General features: G+C 40.6%; 1 protein-coding gene across 6 annotated transcripts in view; it reads right to left on the bottom strand.

The window, feature by feature from the left end:
* LOC129724178 (cytokine receptor-like) overlaps positions 1-18974 on the bottom strand; it is a 493346-nt gene that overhangs the window by 173866 nt on the left and 300506 nt on the right. The gene's annotated exons all lie outside the window — the stretch shown is intronic.

Raw genomic sequence — 18974 nt, 5'->3', positions numbered from 1 at the left:
ACAGCTTGAAAACTATCTATCCACAACGCAGTTTGCCCCAGAATATATGGTCAACCAAAAGCACACAAAACAGGACTTCCCTTACGCCCGGTAGTACCAAACATGACAGCCCCATCATATCAATTATCCAAATTCGTCAGTAAAATAATCCATAGTTCGATACATAGCCAATACAATATCAAAAACTCGTTCGCGTGCTGCGAATTGCTGAACAAAATGACCTTGCCTCCAGGATATATTTTAATATCCTTGGACGTAACATCCCTATTCACGTCAATACCCAAAGACCTTGTTATGCACGACATAATCAACAACTGGAATCAAATTAAGCAAAATACCAACATTAACTTGGATTTGTTCTTAGAAATAGTTGAATTTTGTATAGACTCGAGCTACTTCCGTTATAATAATCAGCACTACCAACAGATCTTCGGAACTGCCATGGGGAACCCTTTGTCCCCAGCGCTAGCCGACCTAGTAATGGAAAATCTACTGGATTCCGTAGTACGAATACTAGATTTTAAACCACCATTCATTTGGAAATATGTGGACGATTTATTGATGTCGATCCCCCCTGACAAAATACAACAGGTTATGGACATTTTCAATAACCACAACCCGCACATACAGTTTACATACGAGCTAGAAATAGATAAGCGTATTCCATTTCTTGATATGCTCCTTATCTGAACCGACGACCAACAGATTAAAACAGAATGGTACATGAAACCTATCGCAAGTGGAAGATTCCTCAACTACAATTCGCAACACCCGTTGCACCAAAAAATCAATGTTGCAACGAATTTCATCAACAGAGTACAACGCCTGTCTACAAACCTGGAAGATGCAGAAATTAATGCAATAATCGACAAACAACTCAATCTCAATAGCTACCCGAAAGATCTACGGCGCAGACTTATAAAGCGGAAACAACAACACAATAACATCGCTGAACCGCTGCCGAACAACTCGCAAAACCTGGAAAATACTTACCGCTCTATAACATACATACCGAACTTGTCTCATAAAATAGACAAGCACCTGAAAAAAGAATACCCCAACATACGACTGGCAACACATAACATAAATACCGTAGGTAAACTTTTCACCAAAGTTAAAGATCCCGTAACCAATGACTTCCAAAGCAACGTCATCTACAGCATACCTTGCATAAACTGCGAAGCATGCTATATTGGAATGACAACAAACAAACTATTGGAATGACAACAAACAAACCACACCAAAATCCTAGATAAACATAAGAAACAACAGTCACTACCGTACTTAGAAGTATGCCATATTATGACAACCGAAAACAGCATAAACAAACGTACAGACACACAGGGACTCAATTCGATATATGCAGGAGTAATACACACACTTAAAAACACAGCTGAATAAAACTGTTATACATTCACCCATAAACGTCAAATCAGCTAACATAGTTGCCACACACCAACACAGTGTACAGATAGCAAAGCAAACGATAAACCAACGCTAAAATAGAACGCTTAAGCCAAATTGAACCGTACTGACCCGTTTTTTCGCCCGGTAACAAATAAATAGTTTAAACAGACATAGCGAAAATAAAGTTATAACAAATTATAGTGAGTAGTGTTAAAATAATAATCCAAATAAGCTTAATTTATAATATATCTTGACAATAGTTAGAATTGACGCCATTTTAGTAAGGAAAACAGATTAGGACAAATATTACTACATGCATACATACATTAACAACAAACGATATAGCCTCTGTAAGTCAAACACAACATGCAATTTATGTATAGATAACAAAAATTTTATGTAAAACATTCCAGAATCCTTGAAAAAGATGAAACAAATCATCGAAACGTCGGATAGTAGAAGCGAAACATTGTTTAGCTGCTCTAAATAGACTGAATAGCCGAAAATCCTCCCCCGATTTATACAATAAATATAAAGAATATCATATCGTTTAATAATTTCATGCATTCTTGTAAATAAAATGTACCTTTATGTTGGAATACTTGCGCTAGTGTAAAAATTCCTTTCAGGTTTTTCGTTTTTACTGATACTTTCATATAATTGTTGATAAGTTCGAATGTAAGTTTGGGTAAATTGAAGGCTTCGATGATGTTAATTGAATCGTAGGCTTTAAGGTGATCAATCTTATTCGCTGTTGATTCGCTTCTTGTTGCTTCATATCAAATTTAGATCTCCCGGTTTTCCCGATGATATTTATTAAAATTTCCCGGTGTTTTATTTTTAAAACATGAGAAAAAATTAATTTTCACATACTTATTTATGCCTTGCAAAAATAGTGTTACAAAACTATGAAACACATTTCTCCTTCATCGTTTTTGGCTGATCGTAGACGTTAGCAAGTACCTTCATAGTGATCTGCTACACAATTTTCACCGTCTTTATCTCCAAATCGTTGACAATCCTCGTCTTCTCGCGCTTTCTTGCTTTCTTCTCATCTTTCTCGTTCAAACTACTCTCGAGCTTGCAGTGCTTCTGTATTAGGATGCAAATGAAATGCATGGGATAAATTTAAGAGTTGGGGTTTTGTCTTCTCGAAAAATGTCCTCAGGCGAAATTTCAAGCAGACTTTGGGAAGAAGAGCCTCAGAGTGGCCAATGAAAAAATGCACATGAAACTGTCAAGATGCATTTTGCTAAATGTATGAAACGTTGAGATCTGTTCTTTCAAAACAATTCTTTTTTTCAAAAACTTTGATCCTGGGACTTACAAAATTTTTAAGCTGGGGCCAATGGAATGTATAAGAAATTTACTCATGGTCCGTAAAATTAATACAAGTGTCACTCATAATAAACAGTTTGAAAAAAAAAATATTATTAGCTACTGTTCGTTTTAGATATAGAAAAAATCTGATATCTGAGAAAAAGCTCTTCAAGGTGGTGTATTTTCCCAACAAAATTCAGTGCTCAAAAGGTCGAACACAGAATAAGAAAACTCCTTTTTCTTTCTGCGAAACACTTAATGTGGTGAATGCTGAAAATAACAGAGTCTTGATTATTTATATTAACAAAATTTCAGCAGATATTGACCTAGTTTTTGCAACATGACAGACGAACACAGTTTGTTAAAAAATATTTGATACATATTCTCTTAAAAGTATGTCACTTGCAAATGCAGTTAAATGTGCTGCTTGTGATTACAATCATATCCAAAATCGAGAAGTACAAACCGGGTAGCTCCGTTCCGGTCCGGTTCGAAATAAAATCAAGACTCGAAGTTTCCGGTCCTATCTGACTTTTGACCGGATTCTACCCGATGCGATGTCGAACACTATTCACAAGAAGTTTCAATACGCCTCCCGCGACGCTAATTACTTTTTGACTTTTTTAAAAATCTGACAATATACAGTCATGGATGAAATAATAAATATACTTGCAGTTTTGGTTAATTTTCCATATTTGCGCACTGATTTAAGTTGTTATATGATGTTATGTTACGTCATTACTATAATGTTCTCAAATAATAAGAAGGTCTAAGTCGTCTCGAGGTATAAACTGGAAGGGAGTCCAGCACTGTATTTCAAACTCTTTTATATCGTTTCTAAAGATAATGAATCACTCATTCTCTGCATGATCGTTTAACGAGGATCTCAGTAGGATTTGGTCTATTTGATCGAATTAGATATTACAATTCTCCTTCCTTAAGCTAACAATATAATTGATTCAAATTAAAACTAGTTTATGTTGATACAATAGTTGAACCTTTTGCAAATATTTTTCTAATCAACAATTTCAAATTATGATTTATATAATAGCTGTTAACAGCTTTTAGAAGATTTTAACTTTAAATAGACAAAATAACTTCAAATCTAATTTAATTTGTGAATTAATTTCGAAATCACTTTTTGTGAATTTTAATGACTGGAACGCGCAAAAATTGGTCGACTTCAAATTGGTGTATTTCTGTTAAAAATGCATTCAAAAACCATGGAATGTTGCATTTGAAAGTTGAGTGTATATACAATGGTTGCTAAGATGAGTTTTCACCGGTACCTCTCCAGTTTTCAGAATGGCGTCCAAGCAAGAGGAACAGCGTGTCAAAATTTTGCTCGCGCAGCAAGAGCACCGACGTCCTCGCACCTCAAATTGGCAAAATTGCTGGATGTGGCCAAATCGACCGTAACATATATTTAAAAAGTGTTCGGGGAGCGTCTGTCGATCGCCAGGAAGCCTGGAAGCGACGGCAATCTTAATTCAGACGTGGCAGTGACGATGAAGAAGGTGGCAGCGAATTAAATGCGGAATCCCAACCTTCCCATCAGGTAAGTCACTGGCAAACTCATTGTCGCCCATACTTATGTGCAGCGGGCCAAGAAACGAGCCGGGTTGTCGACGTTTAAGACGGTGAAGGTGGCGAAACCAGATTTTTTAATAGAAAACACCTCGGCAAAGTGGTGGTCCGGAAAACTGTAATCTGCTTACAAAGTTCAACCGTGGGTGACGAAACTTATGTGAAGGTTGATTTCCAGCAGCTTCCGGGATAGGAATTTTATACCGTACCAGGAAAAGGGAAGGTGGCCTAAATTTTCAAAACCATCAAACTATCGAAGTTCCCGAAAAAATACCTCGTCTGGCAGGCCATATGCACGTGTGGTCTAAAAAGCGGCATTTCCATCACTACGAAACCGTCAATCAAGCGATCTATGTCCAGGAGTGCCTGGAAAATCGGCTGTTACCATTCCTAGAGCAACATAACAGGCCTGTGCTGTTCTGGTCGGACTTAGCAAGCTGCCACTATGGGAAAAATGCGATCGAGTGGTACGATGCCCTATCGAACAGTGTTGAGACTTGGTCAAACGGAATCCATCGAAAACGAGCAGCAGAATAAATCTATCTGGCGTTTGGAGACGAATAAGGTCGATAAGACCACTGTACAAAATTTAATGAAAGGGGAAGGCACGGCAGTTTGGATTTGGCAAACCAAAATAATAAACGAACATTTTTCCTTTAAATATGTGAGTTGAACTACCAAAACAAAAATAGGAAGATTTTTGTAATACGAATTTTGACTGAACGAAACGATTTTTTTGTCGACCAATTTTTGCGCGTTCCAGTCTTTACCAGTGATGATATGATCTTAGCTCACACGAAGCTCTCTGTACCGAATCCTATCGATCTTAGGTTCGCGAAAACGAACATTTCCGAACTCGTGACGCTCATGGCTCCTCCGGCAATGGTAGCTACTACCAACAGAATGACTAGCCGACAAACTACCTCAACCGATGGAAATTACACAGACTGTTCATCAGCTTCAGGAAGCAGCAAGCGCCGAATTGGTTGGCCGCTAGGCAAGAAATCGCGACAAAACAACGCTGACGACGAAGAAGTTGAGGAGATTGAGGTTGATAATATATAGAACTGTTTAGACTATATAACATTTAATGGATCTCGTTAGCTACAACATCGCATCGATGAATATAAACACCATCACAAACTCAACAAAACTAAACGCGTTTCGGACGTTTCTACAAACAATGAGCATAGACATTGCACTTTTGCAGGAAGTAGAAAATGATCAAATCCGCCTGCCTGGATACAATGTTGTGTGTAATATAGATTACTTCCGTAGAGGAACAGCAACAGCACTGGAACTGGACCCTGGCTACACCTACATTACACACAACTCACCATCTCGGTTAGACAACAATTATGTCAGCCCAGGTCTACAGGGCATGCTGAGGTCAACCGATTCACATGTGTGTTGTTTTACGGATCATAAGGCGTCAACAGCACGTATTTGCCTTCCTCAATCAGGCCATGAGCCACGATGCTGTTGTTGGTTCCTACGTCCCCATTTGTTGACAATAGAAAATAAACGAATTGCAGTTAAAATGGAAATACTGGACTCGTCAGAAACGAAACTATCCCTCATGGATGCAGTGGTGGCTTTCGTGCGCTAAACCTAGAATAAAATCTTTCTTCCGTTGGAAATCGAAGCTGGCCTTTGACTTTCATTAAAAACATCAACGTTTATATAGAGAATAACGGCAAGCGTACGATGGCTATTTCCGAAACCCAGAATTGCTATGTACAATAAACCGGGCGAAAGCGAAAATGCTAACTCTGCAGCGCAATTTCACGCAGGCGTTTATGCGCATCAATGAATCATTTATAGCCGGAGAACCAATATCAATGTTCCAGCTGGGCGACAGACGCAAGAGAAAAACAAATATTGCACAGCTACGCGACAAAGAAAACCAACTCATCGACGACGATACCGAAATCGAACGGCACATACTTCACTTCTACCAATCTCTGTATGCTGTGCGTGAGACGGAAGAAGATACGAAGAACACATTCGAATGCGAGAAATGATTCCAGAAAACGATCCGGTAAGTAAGTCCTGCATGCACGACATAACAGCGGCTGAAATTTACACAGCCATCAAATCTAGCAGCCCAAATAAATTCCCCGATGGAGATTCCCTGCCTCGAGAGTTCTATCTTAAAACTTTCGATGTGATATGGAGAGAGCTGTCGGGGAACTTTCCGGCCGATTTCGTTGATGGTGTGATCGTGCTCGTCAAAAAGAAGGGCAATGGTCAAACAGCGAGCGCTTACAGGCCGATCTCGCTACTAAACTTCGACTACAAGATTTTATCACGCATTCAAACAACGTCTGAAGAGTGTCACGTGCTTACCGAGAGCCAGAAATGCGCTAACACTGGCCGAAATATTTTCCAGGCCACTCTCGCTATAATTGTGTCGCACAACTGATTAAACTTAAACAACGTGGCTTGTTGGCATCCTTCGATCTTCGTCATGCTTTCGACGTTGTGGACCGATCTTTCCTTTTTCGTAACATGTGCTCGCTCAGGTTTAACCCGAATGCGCCTTCTCCAAAAGATCGGAGAGCTCTCGTCTTCTCGCTTGTTGATAAATGGACATCTCTCAGCAGCCTTCCCCATCCAGAGATCGGTTCGCCAAGGGGATCCGCTCTCAATGCACCTGTTCATGATTTATTTCCACCCACTGCTCAAACGGCTTGAAGAGATTTGTGAGTCTGATCTCGTTGTCGCATATGCCGACGATGTGACGGTGATATGCACATGCTTGACAAGAATGGACCAGATACGAGAAACACCGCAATGCTTTGAACGCGTCTCGGGAGCAAAACTGAGCCTGGAGAAATCTACTTCGTTATCAGTGGGGTATACCGATGTCATGCCACTCACCGTGCCATGGCTGCGAAACGAAAACACCGTCCGTGTGTTGGGAGTGACCTTCGCTAACTCCATTCGGCAGATGAATAAACTGAACTGGGATGCGATCGTATTGAGTTTCTCCAGGCAGATTTATCTACACTCACTCCGTACACTCAACTTATACCAGAAAGTAATATTCTTCAACACGTTAATAACATCAAAGATCTGGTATCTCGCATCGATTCTCACTCCTACTGCCGCCCATACGGCAAAACTGACTTCGACTATAAAATGTTTCTGTAACGCGGTATTACGGCATGTGTACCAATGCAACAGCTGGCGCGAAGCAAGGATGCAGGCGGTTTGAAACTACATTTGCCGGCACTCAAGTGCAAAGCGCTTCTAATCAATCGGCATATGAATGACATGAGTTCCCTCCCTTTCTATATGTCCTTTCTTTCCCAAGCAAATCCTACCTCACCCATAGAATGCCCTTGTTTAAAAATAATTTTAAATTTCCGAACACTCCCTCCACATGTCCAACAAAATGTATCCATAGAAACGCTTCATAGTTATTACGTTGAACAGACTGAATCACCCACGGTGTCCAATGACTACCCCACAGCAGATTGCCGGTTGATTTGGAGAAATATAACCATACGAGGCATTAATTCAAGCGAAAGGAGTGTCTTGTTTCTATTGATCAGTAGAAAACTCGAACACCGAAAGCTGATGTTTCGGATGAACAGAGCCGACGGTGAAAATTGCTTATATTGCAATAACGCTGTTGAGACATTAGAGCACAAACTGAGCGAAGGCAGGCGTGTGGAACCAGTCTCGAGTTTACTACAGCGGAAGGTGAACATGCTGCTGAATGGATGGCGCAGACTTCAGATAGGAGAACTCTTGAGACCACAGTAGAGAAACCTCCGAAAAACAATTAAAAATAAAAATTTGACATTGTTTGCAAAATATTCAAGCTTCATTATACATTGTAGTACTAATGTTATTGACCTAACTTCACTGGAGTTTGAATTGGATTGTGAAATGTAAATATTATCTGTAAAAACTTTTAATTAGTTAGAAACAAACAAATTCTTACAAAACAAAACAAAATCTTCATTATTTCTATCACACTACACGCCATTGTGTTATTTTTCTGTAGTCTAAGGCAAAATAAAATTGAATGTACCAATACTTTGAATTTTAAATTGTCTTTTATGTTTTTGAGCTTACTATTTATGATTTCTATGAGCTCCGTGAGTAAAATTCTACTTGATTTAGGAGGTTATATCTACCAAATTTTTTTTTTCTTGTCATTTTTTCTTATTGGCTCAAATCATGCTAAAACTATCCTAGAATCAAAATCTACATCGCTCAAGTACTGATCTAAACTCAAAATTCGTTAAAATCTATTTTTACCGAAAAACTTTCATGCTCCAAAAAACATTTTTCGTTTATTTTGGCGATGCTCGTTTTTGTTTTTAATTTCGAGGCTTTGTAAACTAGTAGAAGTTACCTATGATCGATATCGGGTTTCAAATTTGTAGTATAGATGACGCTGCATCAAGTTTGGACCGTTATAGCGTCTCTACAGCACGTGTTTACTCACGATTTCCATTTGTTTAGTCGACCAGCCGTTCTCGTTATGTACATTCTTTGTTTGAGTTTTTTGTAACTTTTTAACTGTGAGTTACCGTAGAACGGGGCGAATAGAAACAGTCTGCGATATATCTTGCAGTGTACAAAAAATACTATAATGTATAGAATGAATATAAAAGTTTTAAAACATGGGTCTTGCCTCCCTTTATTAAAGGTGTAACGTCCATTTTGATAAAATAAGTAATTCATTGTTTTATTGAAAAAAATGTTGCATGTTTCTATTCACCCCACAATGGGGCGAATAGAAACACTCGCCAATAAAATACGTTTTCCTTGTTCTGATAGAAAATTCTAGTTTTAAATTGAAGAAAACAGAACAATTGCATCATATTTATTGATATGAGAGGCAAGAAAACGATATAAAATATCAAAATAGTGGAAATGCTCGGTTTATTACTTCATGTTTGTTATCTTATGAATAAATATGTTCTATTAGAGTCCTTATTAGGAACAGAAGGACTCGCGTTGGGTCAAGCATTTCCACTGGTCTGGCATCTTCCGGCGTTTCATCTAGGACACGACATCCGGGAACATTTTGTCTTGGTGGAACTGAAACCTTGATTCACATCTCTCGGGTCAGTCCATGTATGTTCATGCATCATGCAGCAGATAAATTAGACTTTCATCACGTTTTTTGAAACTAGCGTGGTTGTCTACTGGATTGAAGTCTAAAGGTAACATCCGATTTATCCGAGTATTTGTTTCTATATTTCGTAACCGCTTGACAAAAAAACAGTTTTTTACGTTTTTGGACTTTTTTGTTGGTAAGTCCTGACCATGGGCTGAAAATGCACAATACATGTTCCACATCATTTTACTTATAAAACATTATAGCATTTCTCAAATCTACATGTTTTGGTACAAAAAATAGCCGCTACGGCGTTGTTTCTATTCGCCCCGTTATTCTGAGAACCGCGAGTTTTCCATGAAACATAGGTAACGTGGTGATGAATACCTTACGGCAATTCCTCAATTTAGCGTAAAAACATGAAATGCTTAACTACCGACCCAGTATATCACACGAACAAGTTCTAAATGAAGCAGAATGGCTTCCACAGACAAAGTTTTTTGGTACTCGGAAACGTTCAGAATTTGAACCCCCATTTTGCATTTTTTTAAGCAAACCGACAGTAGTGCTGCTAACCCAAAAATGGGTTTGCAGGACTTGTTTACTATTGAACTATCTAAGAAAATATTTTTTGCATGGTTTTTAAATGTAATCGAAGACTTAAAATCGCATTTTTCAAGTTAGGAAGTTTTGTTTCTATTCGCCCCACTGTTTCTATTCGCCCCGTTTTACGGTATACTCAAAAGTACTTAAGTATGAGTGACAAGTTTGAGTTTTGCGCGGGATCGGACGCCAACTGCGTCAAAGTCACTGAGCGTCGCATGTCTGATACTACGAAAGAGCGTAGGCGCAGCCTTAGATCAGATAAAATAAAAGGAAGAAAATATCTTCCTCTTCTTCGCCCAGAAAGGACAACTTTACGGCACAGAGGTAGCTGACTGAAGGTTAAAAAATTATTAGGGGGCTTTACTGTTGCGATTCTTAAGATTTATAGCAATTTGAAACTTTAAACGCGTTTTTCTCAAAACCATGTTTTCAAAATCGGCGAGCAGTAGAACTGAAAAAGTGTACATCCGATTGACTTGAAATTTTAACTGTAGCTTCTTCATTAGATTATCTAGTGAAGTACACACGATTTTAGCGATTGATTAACAGCAACTTAAGTTATAAACAATCACAGTCGATTTTGTTTGTCGAAACTGAATTTTTTTTTTCAAACCGTTGTCATTTTGCGAAGAAAAATTCTAAAAATATAATCATGTGTACTTCACTAGCGACACTTATGTAGATAATGAAAAAATTTTCGTTTTGGTTACAGGTGGAGTTGGGCACGACTTCTACTGCTCGCCGCGGAACAACTTTAAAAAAAGCGGTTAACGGTAATCGCTGCACAGCCGCCATTTTGTAACAAAAATAGCAATAAAAATATTTTTTCTATTCTGCAAGAGTTGCTCAATCCAATGATATATTACTAATATACCTTACATCTCAAATGTCCTCTAAAAATTTCATGAAAAAACCTTGTTTTTTTGAGCACTTGGTAGATATAACCCCTTAATAATTAGTCTAATTTGTTCAATTTGAACTTTTTTTCGTATCTAACAAGAAGTTCCGAAATTACTTGGTAAGTCTCATTCGTGTGAGCCAAGTGTTTAGTTAAAGTTATTCGCTTGTAGTTCCTGTATGGATTTTTCAACAGGTTTTTTTTTTAATTTATATAATAGTAGTAACTTTTCTTCTATTACTTCGTCCATAAAATTTCGAAAAGTACATAGAATAGGTAAACAAATTTTTTTTTTAATTTGGTTTAAATATTTTATAGCGTTTTCAAATTCTAATTTGTATGAAGACTTACATATCGATGGTTCGTCTCCTTGCTCGTTTTCCGCTGTTGTCGTGGTATATGGTTGATGTTACCGGTAGCTGTTATAGCTGGTGTGGTGCATTGTCGGCTGCTGGTGGCGGTGTTTGTAACGTACTTGTGTATGGCACGACGATTAATTCGCTACTTCCGTGACGAATCCTAGGATTATTCCTCCTATCTTGTATTTTAATGCGTCCAGGTGCGATATCACTCCTTTGATTGTGGATATTATTATGTATCCATTGTTGTTATTTAAAAGTTTTTCGCTCCACTTCAGTATATCTGCATTTCTGACCTCGATTGATTGAGCCAGAGCTTCTATTGCACTTACTGCACACGTAACTTTTACTGCACGTGAGTTATTATAATTTTATAGCACTGTTATTGTTTTTTCTGCAAGTAACGTGTCTGTTAATTGTTCTATGCTTGGTGCTTGGTCTCAACTATTATTGGAATGTTCGTTGACCTTGCATGCTCTAGACTTTTGATTGTTTTCACAAATGACGTTTTTGCTGTCATTTTCACTCTTCAATAGCTTCGTTCTCGTCGTGGGTCTCCTACGAATGGCAGAAAATCAAAAGGCAGAATCACGAAAGGCAGAATCACGAAAAGCAGAATTACGAAAGGCAGAGTATTTCATAAGGCAGAATAACGAATGGCAGAATCAAAAAATGCTCGAATGGCAGAATCAAAAAATGGTCTATTTTCTTTGAAACAACACACATTCTGCCTTTTGAAATATTCTGCCTTGTGTGTACGGTCATAGAGTTCTGCCTTTCATTATCCTGCCTTTCGTGATTCTGCCTTCTGTGGCGAACCCTTCTCATTCTAGTCTGTAGTACCGCGATACGATTCCACCTGTTTGGGCATCTATGACCCACACTTCTATCACGTAGAAGGTCATTGTCACTTTGTTTGTGTTATTTTTGGTTATTTTTACTTCTCTCAGGAAGTTCGGCTACATAGGGATGTGAAATGAAAATCTAAAACCGAAAAAAGTGAAAAATATGTCCAATTTCAAATACTAATAAATCGGTTAGTATTCGATGGATTTCCTTCGTTCTTGTAGCAATATATTGAAAAATCTTCTAAGATTCTTCCAAAAAGAAGATAATTGAAATTTTATTATTCGCACTATTGTACTATTGAAAATAGTCAAGCCTTGTCAAAATGAAAAATTCGACCTCTGATTGGTCGTTATATGATTGCTTCCCAAGCACGGTCGACAGAATCATATACCTTGCAATTGAAAACATGCTATTTGGCCTATATAAGAGCCTGTTTCAGCTGAAGCCGCGCATTCTTCGTCTCACGCTTGGTGTGTACAGACGTGCTTTTACAACAACTGATAGTTTTAGTTTACCTATCGCATTCGTTTATTTTACCTATCGCATTCGTTATACAACAGTACGTTGTCGAGTCCCAACGAAATGGGAAAAACGGGTTCCAGTAAGGAGCAAAGCAATAAGCGTCCTCGTGACCCTGCTAAAAATGATGATGGACTCGCCAAGAAGATACTAGCTGCTAACAAGTTTGCATCGCTGGCTGACCAAACTACCGAGAAAACGGAAAAGAAGGAGAAAATGCCGCCTTTCTACGTAAAAGGTTTCCCGCCTAGACTAAGGCAACACTTCAATGAACTTATCAGCAAGGGGCTGGTAGCTACCCTGAGGCTATGCACGGACGGCTACAAAATCGTCGTTCCATCCACCCCACATTACAAGGCAGTAGAGGCTTACCTGAAGCAAACAAAAGCGTATTTCACTCACGATATTGCAGCTATAAAACCATTCAAAGTTGTACTGCGTGGTTTACCGGAATTGGAACTGGACGAGTTAAAAACGGAGCTTGTCGCTTGCGGCCTAGAAGTGGAAGCAGTATACAAAATGATAAGACACAACAAAGCCATCAAGTATCGTGATCAGTTATACCTGATCCACCTGACCAGGGGGTCAACTACACTAAGCACAGTGAAAACAATCATCGCCCTATTCAACATCATCGTGCAATGGGAGCGATACAATCCGATTATTCGCGATGTCACGCAGTGTTCCAACTGCTTGAACTATGGACATGGCACAAAGAATTGCCACATCAAGAGTCGCTGCATGAAATGTGCAGGTCCGCATCGAACAGTGGATTGTCTTGTTGAGGAAGCTGAACAAATCAAGTGTCTCAACTGTGACAAAGAGCATGCTACGAACAGCCGTTCCTGTCCAAAACGAGCAGAATTTATCAAAATTCGAAGTAAAATTGCCAATCGCCACCGACCGTCGAATAGAAAAAGTGTACAACCTATCGTTACACCAACCCCGCACGTGAATTCAAGTACGTTGCCGTTACCACCTCCTCCAGCTGGTGGTATTCCTAGCCGGGACCCCCCCGGATTTTTGAGTTATGCACAGACTGCCAGCATGCCCCCAACAAGTAGCAATTTGTACTCGATGGAACAGCTAGCTACGCTTTTTCTTAAACTCGATCAGCAAACAAAGGCTTGTCACACCAACCAGGAACAGATTGCGGTCATGATGACTTTTTACTACCGTCATGGATCCATCGATGTCGCTGCAATAACCGAAACACATTTGAAGCCGAACATAAACTTCTGCCTGCCGGAGCACTCGATAGTCAGACTAAATCGCACAACCTCAACTGGGGGCGGGGTTGCAATCGCCATAAGGAGAGGACTACCATACAAATCACAACCGAGTTGCAACACAACCTTTGTCGAAGCTGTAGGAATCGAAATTACCACCACTGATGGACCACTCACATTTATTGCGGTCTATTGTCCGAAGCAGTCTCGACGGGCAAATGGAACCACGGTGAAATTGAAGAACGATATCCAAAAGCTGTCTAGAAGAGGAGACGATTTCGTCATCACAGGTGATCTCAATGCTCGCCACTCCGCTTGGGATGACTCCAGGTGCAACTCAAATGGTAACATCATCGTAGAAGATTCCGAATTTCGTCACCACAGGTGATCTCAATGCTCGCCACTCCGCTTGGGGTGACTCCAGGTGCAACTCAAATGGTAACATCATCGTAGAAGATTCCGAAGCTGGATATTACTATCCCGCTCATTCGGAATTGCCAACTTACATCTCCCCTGGTGGTGTAGGCTCCAAGCTTGACATTTTTCTGACCAACATCACCGATCGATTTTCGATTCCGAAAACCATAACAGAGCTCTCCTCGGATCATCTTCCGGTCATCGCTGAGATTGGTGCTAACGTAGAACTGCGCCAAGTTCAACAAAGAAGGAATTACCATCGTGCAAATTGGGTTCAGCTGCAGCGGTATGTTGGAAACCATCTTGATGCGGACATCACTTTGAACAGCACTGGAGACATCGATCGTACTCTACAGTCCATGATAAACGTCATCCAGGAAGCAGAGTGCCGCTACATCCCATCTGTTCCAGTGACACGTAAGTTTACGCAAACCGACGACAACACTAAGCGCATGATTTCCTCGTCAAACTCGCTGAGAAGGCAATATCAACGTACCCGCAACCCTAAGCACCGATTCTACGCTAGACAGCTGACAAAAATCGTTCAAGAACAGACAGTTTGCAACCGAATTACGTAATTTGCCCAACTGCTCACGACCATGTTGGCGTGTGGCTAAAGTGTTAAAGAACAAACCAAAACACATCCTACCGTTAATAGTGAATAGTGAAACTCTGCTAACTTCCCGCGAAAAGGCTTGTGCTATCTCTCAGCATTTTGCCGCTTCCCACAATCTTGGTCGTGATTTTTTTTTTTCTCATATCATTTATTTGACACGGCACAAATACAATTTAATGTTTAACGGCGCCAATAATATCTGAAGACTTAAAATCTTAAAGCAAATTTTGTACCCTCGCTGCCGACTACGAGCTGAAATTAAGTCTATCTTAAAACTAGGATGCATTTTTCAATCACTGTTTTGTAGTTTGATGGTCGTCTGATGCTCTTCGAATGGCCATGAATATGCAGCATGTATGGATTTGTTCTGCTGAGCCACGATGTCATGAGCTGGAAGAGGGGCTTGTAATTCTCGGGTCCTGAAGGTATTGTGCGGGGGCTAGTTGCTGGTTATGGTTTTTTGTTGTTGTTCGCTGGTGTTCAAGTGGCCTATGGTATGTGCCGCTGAGCCAAGATATCACTGAAGGCCTCGGGTTCTCAGGTCCTGGTGAATTCGTGTGGGGTGCAGTTGTTGATTCGAAAACCTTTGCTTAAGGTTTAAACGTGTTCTTGTCGTTTTGTTGGGTGTAGACGGAGGGGAACGGGACTAGACTGGGGCATGGATGGATTTTAGGAAAATGTATATAAGGGTCATGTAAGGTATGTCACGGCTCGCCAAGATATCACGGACCGGAACAGCTGGCCGTCTACCTCCGGCCTGGAGGGAAGCTACTAATTTAGACCTGGAGTCACGGTGGACAGGGCATGACCAAACAACGTGCTCTATATCGTGATAACCTTCACCACAGGCACAGATACCGCTTTCCCCGAGCCCAATACGACGGAGATGCGCATCAAATCTATAGTGATTGGACATAAGCCGAGACATCACGCAAATGAAATCTAGACCTACATCCAACCCCTTGAACCACGGATTCGTTGATACCTTGGGTATAATGGAATGTAACCACCTTCCCAGTTCCCCTCTGGTCCAAGTATTTTGCCAACTGATGATCGTACTCTGACGTACAAATGCAAAAAATTCATTAAAAGCAATTGGTCTTTCATAAATTTCACCGTTTGTAGCGCCCACCTTAGCCAAAGAGTCCGCTTTCTCATTGCCCGGTATCGAGCAGTGAGAAGGGACCCACACTAAGGTAATCTGAAAAGATTTTTCGGATAAAGCACTCAGATGTTCTCGTATTTTCCCCAGGAAATACGGAGAGTGCTGCACATCTTTCATCGATCGGAGAGCCTCAATGGAACTGAGACTATCCGTAAAGATGAAATAATGGTCCGTGGGCATTTTTTCGATGATCCCTAGGGTGTACTGAATTGCAGCTAATTCTGCAACGTAAACAGAAGCAGGATTATCGAGCTTATGGGAGACGGTTAAATTGTTATTGAAGATACCGAAGCCAGTGGACCCATCAAGAAGTGATCCGTCAGTGTAGAACATATTGTCGCAGTTGATGTTTCGATATTTATTGGAAAAAATTTTGGGGATCTGCTGCACGCGTAAATGATCCGGGATTCCACGAGTTTCTTCTATCATGGATGTATCGAAAAACCAGTAGAATCAGAAGTATTTAATAAGTTGACACGATTTTCAATATTCGGCGAAGGGTTAATATTTTGTGACATGTGATTGAAATACAATGTCATAAAACGGGTTTGAGAATTAAGTTCGATTAACCTTTCAAAATTTTCAATCACAGGACGGTTCAAGACCTCACATTTGATAAGAATACGAGAAGACAGGCTTCAGAAGCGGTTTTTCAATGGTAGAACTCCAGCTAAGACCTCCAAACTCATCGTATGGGTCGATTGCATGCAACCTAAGGCGATACGCAAACAACGATATTGTATTCGCTCCAGTTTGATCAAATGTGTGTTTGCTGCGGAGCGGAAGCAGAAACACCCGTACTCAATTACCGACAATATGGTTGTTTGGTAAAGCCTTATAAGGTCTCCCGGGTGTGCTCCCCACCATGATCCGGTTATTGTACGAAGAAAATTCACTCTTTGTTGGATTTTTTTCATCAGATACCTAATGTGACAACCCCAGGTGCCTTTAGAGTCGAACCAGACACCAAGATACTTGTGTACCAAAACCTGAGAAATCGTTTTACCCATTAATTGTGGCTGGAGCTGAGCAGGTTCATGCTTCCTAGAAAAAACTACTATCTCAGTCTTCTCCGGAGAGAATTCGATACCTAGCTGTAGAGCCCAAGCAGACAAATTGTCCAAGGTATCTTGCAATGGTCCTTGCAAATCGGCAGCTTTGGCTCCTGTAACAGAAACCACGCTGTCATCTGCAAGTTGTCTTATCGTGCATGAATTTGCCAGACATTCGTCGATTTCATTTACATAAAAATTGTAAAGAAGGGGGCTTAAACATGAGCCCTGGGGAAGACCCATGTAGCTAATTCGAAAAGTTGCCAAATCGCCATGCGTAAAATGCATGTGCTTTTCGAACAACAAATTGTGCAAAAAATTGTTCAAAATTGGAAAAAATCCTTGTCGGTGAAGTTTGCCCGAAATAATGTCAATCGAAACGGAATCAAAAGCCCCCTTAATGTCCAAGAACGCAGACGCCATTAGTTCTTTGCGAGCATACGCCAGCTGGATATCTGTTGAAAGCAACGCAAGACAATCATTCGTCCCTTTGGCACGGCGGAAACCAAATTGAGTATCTGACAGTAGACCATTTGATTCGACCCAGAGGTCTAAACGACGGAGTATCATTGTCTCCATCAATTTCCGGATACAGGATAGCATTGCAATCGGCCTATAGGTGTTGTGATCAGAGGCTGGTTTTCCCGGTTATTGGATGGCGATCACCCTCACTTGCCTCCAATCCTGCGGTACAATATTTTGCTCCAGGAACTTATTGAACAAGTTCAACAAGCGCCTCTTGGCATTGCCGGTTAGATTCTTCAACAAGTTGAATTTGATTCTATCTAACCCAGGCGCGTTATTGTTACAGGACAGGAGGGCAATTGAAAATTCTGTCATCGTGAAAGGTGATTCTATCGCGTCGTGGCCCGGAGACGCATCGCGAACAAAGTTTTGCGCAGTAACAGAGTCCGGACATACTTTCCTGGCAAAATCAAATATCCACCGACTTGAAGACTCTTCGCTTTCGTTGACCGTTACGCGATCCCGCATTCTTCGGGCTGTGTTCCAAAGAGTGCTCATCGATGTCTCCCTCGACGTCTCGTTCACGAACCGACGCCAATATCCGCGTTTCTTTGCTTTAGCCAAGCTTTTAAGCTTAGTATCAAGCCCCGAATACCGTATATAGTCGCCAGGTATACTTTTCTTCTGATAGGCCAAAAACGCTTTGGATCTTTGCGTGTAGACATCGGAGCACTCTTGGTCCCACCACGGAGTGGGAGGCCGTTCTTTGATCGTTACGCCGGGATATTTCTTCGTTTGGGCTTGCAACGCGGCGTCGAGAATCAAGCCCGCGAAGAGGTTGTATTCTTCAAGTGGTGATGATGTTGAATCGACTCGACAGCTTTTGAAACCATTTCCTCGTATAAATTCCAATCAACATTCCGTGTGAGGTCATACGGAATGTCAATTGGCCGCATGCGAGTTGACCCGTTGGTAATTGAAATAAGAATAGGCAAATGGTCGCTACCGTGAGGATCGAGGATTACCTTCCATGTGCAATCCAACCGTAGCGACGTCGAACATAAAGAGAGATCCAAAGCGCTTGGGCGCGCTGGAGGTTTCGGGACACGTGTCATTTCACCGTTGTTTAGAATAGTCATGTCGAAGTCATCGCAAAGGTTATAAATTAAAGAGGAGCGGTTATCATTAGAAGGGGAACCCCAAGCCACGCCATGAGAGTTAAAGTCTCCCAAAATCAAGCGTGGCGAGGGAAGAAGCTCTATTAAATCAAAGAGCAGCCGTTGCCCAACCTGTGCTCTGGGAGGAATATATATTGAGGCAATACAAAGCTCTTTACCTTGTATTGTCATTTGACATGCGACAGCTTCGATGCCTGGAATCGAGGGGAGGTTACGAGGGGATA

Source organism: Wyeomyia smithii, chromosome 2 (genome assembly GCF_029784165.1).
Source record: "Wyeomyia smithii strain HCP4-BCI-WySm-NY-G18 chromosome 2, ASM2978416v1, whole genome shotgun sequence".
NCBI classification, from domain to species: Eukaryota; Metazoa; Arthropoda; class Insecta; order Diptera; family Culicidae; genus Wyeomyia; species Wyeomyia smithii.
This window is presented reverse-complemented; position numbering and strand designations above follow the sequence as displayed.